The sequence below is a fragment of the Triticum urartu genome, unplaced genomic scaffold (assembly GCF_056163025.1).
Source record: "Triticum urartu cultivar PI428250 unplaced genomic scaffold, HENAU_Tu73 scaffold132, whole genome shotgun sequence".
NCBI classification, from domain to species: domain Eukaryota; kingdom Viridiplantae; phylum Streptophyta; class Magnoliopsida; order Poales; family Poaceae; genus Triticum; species Triticum urartu.
Genome location: NW_028259787.1, coordinates 17,501 through 27,277, shown reverse-complemented (window position 1 = coordinate 27,277; position 9,777 = coordinate 17,501).

Here is a 9,777-nt window from a genome sequence, read left to right as displayed (position 1 = left end):
AAGTAAACACAATTTTCAATTGTCTCAACAACAGAGTTGGATTAGAATAAGGAATAAAAGTCAATTCGTTCGAAATGAGACAAAGAAAAGAGTTTAAAGACGACTCAAAAATTTTGGAAGGATTTTGCCTTCGAAGTTTGTCAGGCAAAATTAGCCCACTTGAGTCATGAGTATAAATGAAATTTGTTTTTTCTGTAAGGAAATTAATGCACGTCATAGTCTAATTTCTATTATTATCGACAGAAATTCGAATCATTTTCTCGAGCCGTATGAGGAGAAAACCTCATATACGTTTCTAGGGGGGGGCGTTGTTTATCTACATCTATCCCAATAAGCTGTCTATCGAATCGTTGCAATTGATGTTCGATCTCGAAGAGAAGGAAGAGATCTTCAAAAAGTAGGTTTTTATGATCCGATAAAGAATCAAACTTGTTTAAATGTTCCAGCTATTCTCTATTTCCTTGAAAAGGGTGCTCAACCAACAAGAACTGTTTATGATATTTTAAGGAAGGCAGAATTCTTTAAAGAAAAAGAAAGAACTTTGAGTTAATTGAAGAACTAAATGAATCAAAAAATAGGATAGGAGAAGATTATTAGTATTCCTAGTTGTCTAATTATTTAGACACAATTTACCTCTTTTTTAATCCTATTTGGATTTATATTATATCGTGCCAATCCAACATAAGCCCCTATTTTATTTACTTTTTCTATCTAATTTGTTTTCTTACCATTGTATTTCCATTGACAAAGGTCTATTGAACAAATAGAATTTGTAGATAGATGGGTCTCTTTATCCTCACTCCATATTCAATTTTTCCGCCTACACTTCGCTCAAATGATAAGGGTGTTCCTCTTGCATGTATTCTCATACAATATAATATATATTTTTTATAATATATATTTTTTGTTAATAAAAATCGCTAAAAATAAGGAGAATTTGGCCATCGTGATTAGGGTCGCTCTTTTTTTAACTTTACTTTAGTGGAATTTCACCGGACCTGTTCGTTTTGGCATTTGAGTGTTTTTCATGGTCGATAAAAAAAATCTTTTGATGTCTTGCTAGTTCAATGTTTTGACAGAAGCGCGCGGTGTAATTCCATTGATTTTTGGATTTCGATCGTATCTAAGATCCTTTTTTTATCTGGGTTGCTAACTCAATGGTAGAGTACTCGGCTTTTAAGTGCGACTATGATCTTTTACACATTTGGATGAAACAACAAATTCGTCCAGACTCTTGGTAGAGTCTAGAAGACCACGACTGATCCTCAAAGGTAATGAATGGAAAAAATAGCATGTCGTAATAAAATCAATCTTTTTTGAATGGAATCCAAAATTACGATTTTCTGGGTCTAATGAATAAATGGATAGAGCCTGGCTCCAATTCTGGTAAAATAAAAAGCAACGAGCTGAACTTCCTAATTGGAATGATTCCCCGCTCTAATTAGACGTTAAAAATAGATTAGTGCCGGATGCGGGGAAAGGTTGGGTTTTCCTATGAGTGGACCCTTTATTTTTTCTTTTTTTTTTTAGAAATCCTAATTATTCTTGATTATGGATTGAATAAGGGATGTTATGGATTGAATGTGTAAAAGAAGCAGTATATTGATAAAGAGGCTGTATTCCAAAGTCAAAAGAGCGATTGGCCTGCAAAAATAAAAAACTTGTTCTGTTCTTTTTTTTTAATTAGAACAAACATAAACTAATTGGGTAGAAAAGGAGCAGAAAAAGATCTGTGGATTAGACTCCCTTTCTTTCCAGGGTTTGTATTAAAAATGCAACACCCTGTTCTGACCATATTGCACTATGTATCATCATTCGATAAACCGAGAAATGCTTCTTCTCTCTGATTCAAGTAGAAATACAAATGGAAAAATTCGAAGGGTATTCAGAAAAACATAAATCTCGTCAACAATACTTTGTCTACCCACTTCTCTTTCAGGAATATATTTATGCATTTGCCCACCATTATGGATTAAATGGTTCTGAACCTGTGGAAATAGTTGTTAGTTGTAATAACAAGAAATTTAGTTCACTACTTGTGAAACGTTTAATTATTCGAATGTATCAGCAGAATTTTTTGGATAACTCGGTTAATCATCCTAACCAAGATCGATTATTGGATTACAAAAATTATTTTTATTCTGAGTTTTATTCTCAGATTCTATCTGAAGGGTTTGCGATCGTTGTGGAAATCCCATTCTCGCTACGGGAATTTTTTTGTCTGAAAGAAAAAGAAATACCAAAGTTTCAGAATTTACGCTCTATTCATTCAATATTTCCCTTTTTAGAAGACAAATTTTTGCATTTGGATTATCTATCACATATAGAAATACCCTATCCTATCCATTTGGAAATCCTGGTTCAACTCCTTCAATACCGTATCCAAGATGTTCCATCTTTGCATTTATTGCGATTCTTTCTCAACTATTATTCGAATTGGAATAGTTTTATTACTTCAATGAAATCCATTTTTTTTTTTCAAAAAGAAAATAAAAGACTATTTCAATTCCTATATAACTCTTATGTATCAGAATATGAATTTTTTTTGTTGTTTCTTCGTAAACAATCTTCTTGCTTACCATTAGCATCTTCTGGAACTTTTCTGGAACGAATCCACTTTTCTAGGAAGATGGAACATTTTGGGATAATGTACCCTGGTTTTTCTCGGAAAACCCTATGGTTCTTTATGGATCCTCTTATGCATTATGTTCGATATCAAGGAAAGGCAATTCTTGCATCAAAAGGCACTTTTTTTTTGAAGAAGAAATGGAAATGCTACCTTATCAATTTCTGGCAATATTATTTCTGTTTTTGGACTCAGCCGCGAAGAATCCATATAAACCAATTAGCAAACTCTTGCTTCGATTTTATGGGGTACCTTTCAAGTGTACAAAAAAGTTCTTTGTTAGTAAGGAATCAAATGCTGGAGAATTCATTTCTAATAGATACTCGAATGAAAAAATTCGATACCATAGTCCCCGCTACTCTCCTCATAGGATACTTATCAAAAGCTCAATTTTGTACTGGATCGGGGCATCCTATTAGTAAACCCATTTGGACAGATTTATCAGATTGGGATATTCTTGATCGATTTGGTCGGATATGTAGAAATCTTTTTCATTATCATAGTGGATCTTCGAAAAAACGGACTTTGTATCGACTAAAGTATATACTTCGACTTTCATGTGCTAGAACTTTAGCTCGTAAACATAAAAGCACGGTACGAACTTTTATGCAACGATTGGGTTCGGCATTTTTAGAAGAATTTTTTATGGAAGAAGAGCAAGTTTTTTCTTTGATGTTCACCAAAACAACTCTTTTTTCTTTCTGTGGATCACACACTGAGCGTATTTGGTATTTGGATATTATACGTATCAATGACCTGGTCAACCCTCTTAATTAATCATTAGACGAAATTAAGAAACAGGAAAGGGTTGATAAATGATCAAGAAAAAACTTTTCTATTTTTCATTCTGAAATGTTCTTTTTATTATAATAAAGAGTAGGTGAATCAACTTACTAATTAAAAAAATTAGTAGAACTTCCTCTTTGGAATAGAAATTGGCTATTTCTACATAGGGAAAGTCGTGTGCAATGAAAAATGCAAGCACGATTTGGGGAGGGATTTTTCTCTATTGTAACAAGGAAGAATTATCTACTCCATCCGACTAGTTCCGGGTTCGAGTCCCGGGCAACCCATATAGAAAAGACCCATCAAAGTTTTTCACTTTGACTCACTTCATTTACAAATACAAAATTATTGGTTTGGTTAATTTAGTTATATGGATAGCTAATCTTTGGGCTGACTTGGTTGACATTGGTATATAGTCTATGTTATACTGTTAAATAACAAGCCTTCTATTATCTATATTCTAGTTAATACGTGTGCTTGGGAGTCCTTGCAATTTGAATAAACCAAGATCTTACCATGACTGCAATTTTAGAGAGACGCGAAAGTACAAGCCTGTGGGGTCGCTTCTGCAACTGGATAACTAGCACTGAAAATCGTCTTTACATCGGATGGTTCGGTGTTTTGATGATCCCTACCTTATTGACCGCAACTTCTGTATTTATTATCGCCTTCATCGCTGCCCCTCCAGTAGATATTGATGGTATTCGTGAGCCTGTTTCTGGTTCTTTACTTTATGGAAACAATATTATCTCTGGTGCTATTATCCCTACTTCTGCGGCGATCGGATTGCACTTTTACCCAATTTGGGAAGCTGCATCTGTTGATGAGTGGTTATACAATGGTGGTCCTTATGAGCTAATTGTTCTACACTTCTTACTTGGTGTAGCTTGTTATATGGGTCGTGAGTGGGAACTTAGTTTCCGTCTGGGTATGCGTCCTTGGATTGCTGTTGCATATTCAGCTCCTGTTGCAGCTGCTACTGCTGTTTTCTTGATTTACCCTATTGGTCAAGGAAGCTTTTCTGATGGTATGCCTTTAGGAATCTCTGGTACTTTCAACTTTATGATTGTATTCCAGGCAGAGCACAACATCCTTATGCATCCATTCCACATGTTAGGTGTAGCTGGTGTATTCGGCGGTTCCCTATTCAGTGCTATGCATGGTTCCTTGGTAACCTCTAGTTTGATCAGGGAAACTACTGAAAATGAATCCGCTAATGAGGGTTACAAATTTGGTCAAGAGGAAGAAACTTATAATATTGTGGCTGCTCATGGTTATTTTGGCCGATTAATCTTCCAATATGCTAGTTTCAACAACTCTCGTTCTTTACACTTCTTCTTGGCTGCTTGGCCTGTAGTAGGAATCTGGTTCACTGCTTTAGGTATTAGTACTATGGCTTTCAACCTAAATGGTTTCAATTTCAACCAATCTGTAGTTGATAGTCAAGGTCGCGTTATTAATACTTGGGCTGATATCATCAACCGTGCTAACCTTGGTATGGAAGTAATGCACGAACGTAATGCTCACAACTTCCCTCTAGACTTAGCTGCTGTTGAAGTTCCATCTATTAATGGATAAGGTTTTTCTGCTAACATATAAGAATTTTTGAAGACAGAAATACCCAATATCTTGTTCTAGCAAGATATTGGGTATTTCTGTCTTTATTTTGAATCTTTTTTTCTTCTTAATCTTTCTATTCAGAATTCAGTTAACGACGAGATTTAGTATCCTTTCTTGCATTTTCATAACTCGTGAAATGCCGAGTAGGCACGAATTCCCCCAATTTGCGACCTACCATAGGATTTGTTATGTAAATAGGTATATGTTCCTTTCCATTATGAATCGCGATTGTATGGCCAACCATTGTGGGTAGAATGCTAGATGCCCGGGACCACGTTACTATTGTTTCTTTCTCCTCCTTCATATTGACCTTTTCTATCTTTGCCAATAAATGATGAGCTACAAAAGGATTCGTTTTTTTTCGTGTCACAGCTGATTACTCCTTTTTTCCTTTTTAAAGAGTGGCATTCTATGTCCAATATCTCGATCGAAGTACGGAGGTCAGAATAAATAGAATAATGATCAATGGAAAAAAGAAAAAAATCCTTTAGCTGGATAAGGGGCGGATGTAGCCAAGTGGATCAAGGCAGTGGATTGTGAATCCACCATGCGCGGGTTCAATTCCCGTCGTTCGCCCATCGCATTATTGCAAATTCCAAAAATGCAATTTTCCATATTCCTAGTTACGTATTTACTTACGGCGACGAAGAATAAAACTATCGCTATATTTTTTCCTTTTCCTAGTTCTTCTTCCAAGCGCAGGATAACCCCAAGGGGTTGTGGGTTTTTTTCTACCAATGGGAGCTTTCCCTTCACCGCCCCCATGGGGGTGGTCCACAGGGTTCATAACTACCCCTCTTACTACGGGGCGTTTACCTAGCCAACACTTAGATCCGGCTCTACCCAAACTTTTTTGGTTCACCCCAACATTACCCACTTGTCCGACTGTTGCTAAGCAGTTTTGGGATACTAAACGGACCTCCCCAGATGGTAATCTTAAAGTGGCCGATTTACCCTCTTTTGCAATGAGTTTCGCTACAGCACCTGCTGCTCTAGCTAATTGCCCACCCCTTCCACGTGTGATTTCTATGTTATGCATGGCCGTGCCTAAGGGCATATCGGTTGAAGTAGATTCTTCTTTTCTCTCAAAAAACCCCTTCCCAAACTGTACAAGCTTCTTCCAAAGCATACGGCTTTCTAGATGTATATGACGATCTCTAGACAGATGGATCTTATATGAATCATATGATGAAGTACCACATGAGTGGATATATAGGAAAGGAATCCAAATCTGCCGAATCGCTCATGTTATGATCTTCTACATCCTAGGTCTCTGCGTTCCGTCATCTGGCTTATGTTCTTCATGTAGCATTCAGATCGAATGACTCTATGAAATTACGTCGATACTTCCACATATTATGGGTAACGTAGGAGACATCCCTATTTTCCCCCGGGGGTCTTAATTACCACTGCTTAGCTTTCAATTTGCCTCTGACCATCAAATTAAATGTGAATAACCCGTCCTCCTCTCTTTGAAACAAGGGGCGCTTCCGGTTCTGTGCGTGCTTCAAACAATTTTGTCTTCTCCATATTACCATATCTCTAGAGCCAATAATTTTCTATGAGGAACTACTGAACTCAATCACTTGCTGCCGTTACTCAACAGTTTTCTGTTGAGGTCTATCCCGTAGAGGTAGTCAAATTGGATCAGTGATCGATTTCTAGGTTTCGTCGTAAACCTAATTGGTTACTTCCAATTACGTAAATCAATAGTTCAAACCGCACTCAAAGGTAGGGCATTTCCCATTGATATAGGAACTTTTGTACCAGAAACAATAGTATCTCCAATTATAGCCCCTCTGGGATGTAAAATATATCTCTTCTCACCATCCCCATAGTGTATGAGACAAATGTATGCATTTCGATTAGGGTCGTATTCTATGGTTACGATTCTACCAGATATGTCTTTTTGATTCCGTCGAAAATCTATTTTACGGTATAGGCGCTTATGACCTCCCCCTCTATGCCTTGCGGTAATGATTCCTCTGGAATTACGACCTTTACCACAACGGTGCCGTCCATGGATCAAATTATTTCGTGGATTGGATTTCACTTGCCTGTCTACGGTTCCCTTGCGTGTGCTCGGGATAGGTGTTTTGTATAAATGTTTCGCCGTATTATTAAGTATTCTCCTTTAGTTTTTTTCTCTATCTAGAAGTGGAATAGAATAACCCGGTTGAAGGGTAATGATCATACGTCTGTAATGCATTGTATGGCCCAGAATAGGTCCTATTCTTCTACCTTTTCCAGGTAGTCGATGGCTATTCACAGCTACCACCTTAACACCAAAGAAGAGTTCGACCCAATGCTTTATTTCTGTCTTAGTGAATCCCGATTCGACATTAAAAGTATATTGATTCTTTCCCAATAAACGAAGACTTTTTTCTGTAAATACTGCGTATTTGATTCCATCCATAAATCGACTTTCCCTCCTATGCTCTGAGTTCCAGTATCGATAAGAATTCGAGTTCTTATTGTTCTTATGTTATGGTATGAATATACCATACCAATTCGTTATGTATGGATGATGGATGAGATTCCATGGATAGAGAGCCAGTTCCAATAGACTTATGGAATGTTCCCGTTCGTGTGCATCCAGCAGGAATTGAACCCGCAAATTTACCAATTATGAGTTGGGCGCTTTAACCATTCAGCCATGGATGCTTAACAGGGATCATCGTACATCGTAAATAACCAATTTTCATATAGAAAGACATATCATAGAAAAATGAAATCGAAAATATTCCGAGATGGCAAATATTCGGAGATGACTATGAAAACACCTCTCTGGATCCTCGAATTGAAAGAGAGATTGAGAGGGATCAAGAATCCTAATTCTCGCTATTTGGAATGGATCCAATTCTATTGAGTCTGACTCATAGTGATCATTTCTCTTTAGCAAAGAATGACCTTGGTTATCAAAGGATTGAACAACCGGGATCCATTTACTTATGATACCTAGTTGGCATTGATAACAAGGATCTAATGAATTATGAGTTTAATAGATCCTCTTTAGCAGAAAGACGTATATTCCTTGCTCATTATCAGACAATCACTTATTCCCAAACCTCGTGTGGGACTAATCGTTTTCATTTACCATCTCATGGAAAACCCTTTTCGTTCCGCTTAGCCCTATCGGGTATTTTAGTGATAGGTTCTGTAGGAACTGGACGATCCTATTTGGTCAAATACCTAACGAAAAATTACGATTTTCCTTTCATTAAGGTACGAGGGCTTCTTATTCCACAAGAACGAAAGCACCTTTTCATTCTTTCATATACTAGGGGTTTTTACTTGGAAAAGACAATGTTCCATACTAAAGGATTCGGGTCCATAACCACGAGTTCCAGTGCACTAGATCTTGTAGCACTTAGCAACGAAGCCCTATCCATTAGTATTCCACATAAGAAATCCATTCTAGAAAAAAATACAATTAGATTAGCTCTTCATAGACAAACTTGGGGTTTGCGAGCCAAGGTAAGATCGGCTCGGGATCATGGGACCCTTTTCTATCAGATAGGAGGGGCTCTTGTACAAAATAGACTTACTAAGTAATAACCCCATAGAATCTATCTATATAAAGATAAAGAGGCAATCGTGTCAGGAAGCGGGTTTTTCTTTGGCCAAAAGGTACTTCGAACTTGGAACGAGCATGAAGAGATTAACGAGACTTCTTTCTCTTTTGAGTTTTTCTGGCGGACCTGCCGCGCAAGATCTTTGGTCTTCCCCTGGAACCGATGAAAAAAAGTGGATCGCTTCTTATGTACTCGCTCAGAATGATTCTTCTCTATCTATAGTTCATGGCCTATTAGAAGTAGAAGGTGCTCTGGTGCAATCCTTACCGACAGAAAAAGATTGCAGTCAGGTTGATAATAGTCGAGTGACATTACTTCGTCGGTCCGAACTAAGGAATCTGTTAGAAATGTTTTGAAATGGATATTGTTCTCTCTTTGATCAGGGATTGCTATATGAAAAGAAGTGGAGTTTGAAAAAGGGAACGGAATGCTCAAACCGGAACTGCTAGAGGAACGAATTTTCAATAGCATAACTTGGGCTCCTAGAATATGGCGCCCTTGGGACAATCTATTTGATTGCAGGGTTTTGTTCCGAAGCAAAGATATCCGCGCGAGGCCGGTTCGTTCGTCCTATTCTGATATTCAGGACCAAGAGGTACTGGATTCTCTTTCGGATAGGCCCTGAAAGGAGAAGAAAGGCTGAAATGCCAACGGACCTCTGTCTATTCTCTAATTCACCCGATCCGATAGTACCCGTTTTTGGAACGTCCAGTGCCAAAGTCACTGAATGGGTAAGTCACCAATCCAATCCCTTTGACAAATCGGATGTCATATTAGATATCATATTCTATATATATAGAAATATCATAGATAGAATAGACATATAGAATTTTTGGTCGGCAAATTCGAAGGAATCATTGAGTGAAAAAGGAGCAAAGAATGACAAAAGACGAGACTCTACTAGTCTTCACTCTTGTGGTTTCCTCTTCCTCGGTTTCTGTTTTCTTATTCGGGATCTTGCTTTTCATGGTTCTCATCTCTGCAACTCGCGATTTTCGCGAGAGAACCAAATCCAAGTTGGTGAAGATCATGATTTGGGCTGGCACGGGGATCGTTTGATCGATTTCCTTGATTTGATCGCTACTTAATGGGCGTGCGCTCAAAGGATACAAACAGGGATTCGCAAACAAAAAGGGGAATTCGTAGTCACTTTTTCCTGTCGCGTAAAAA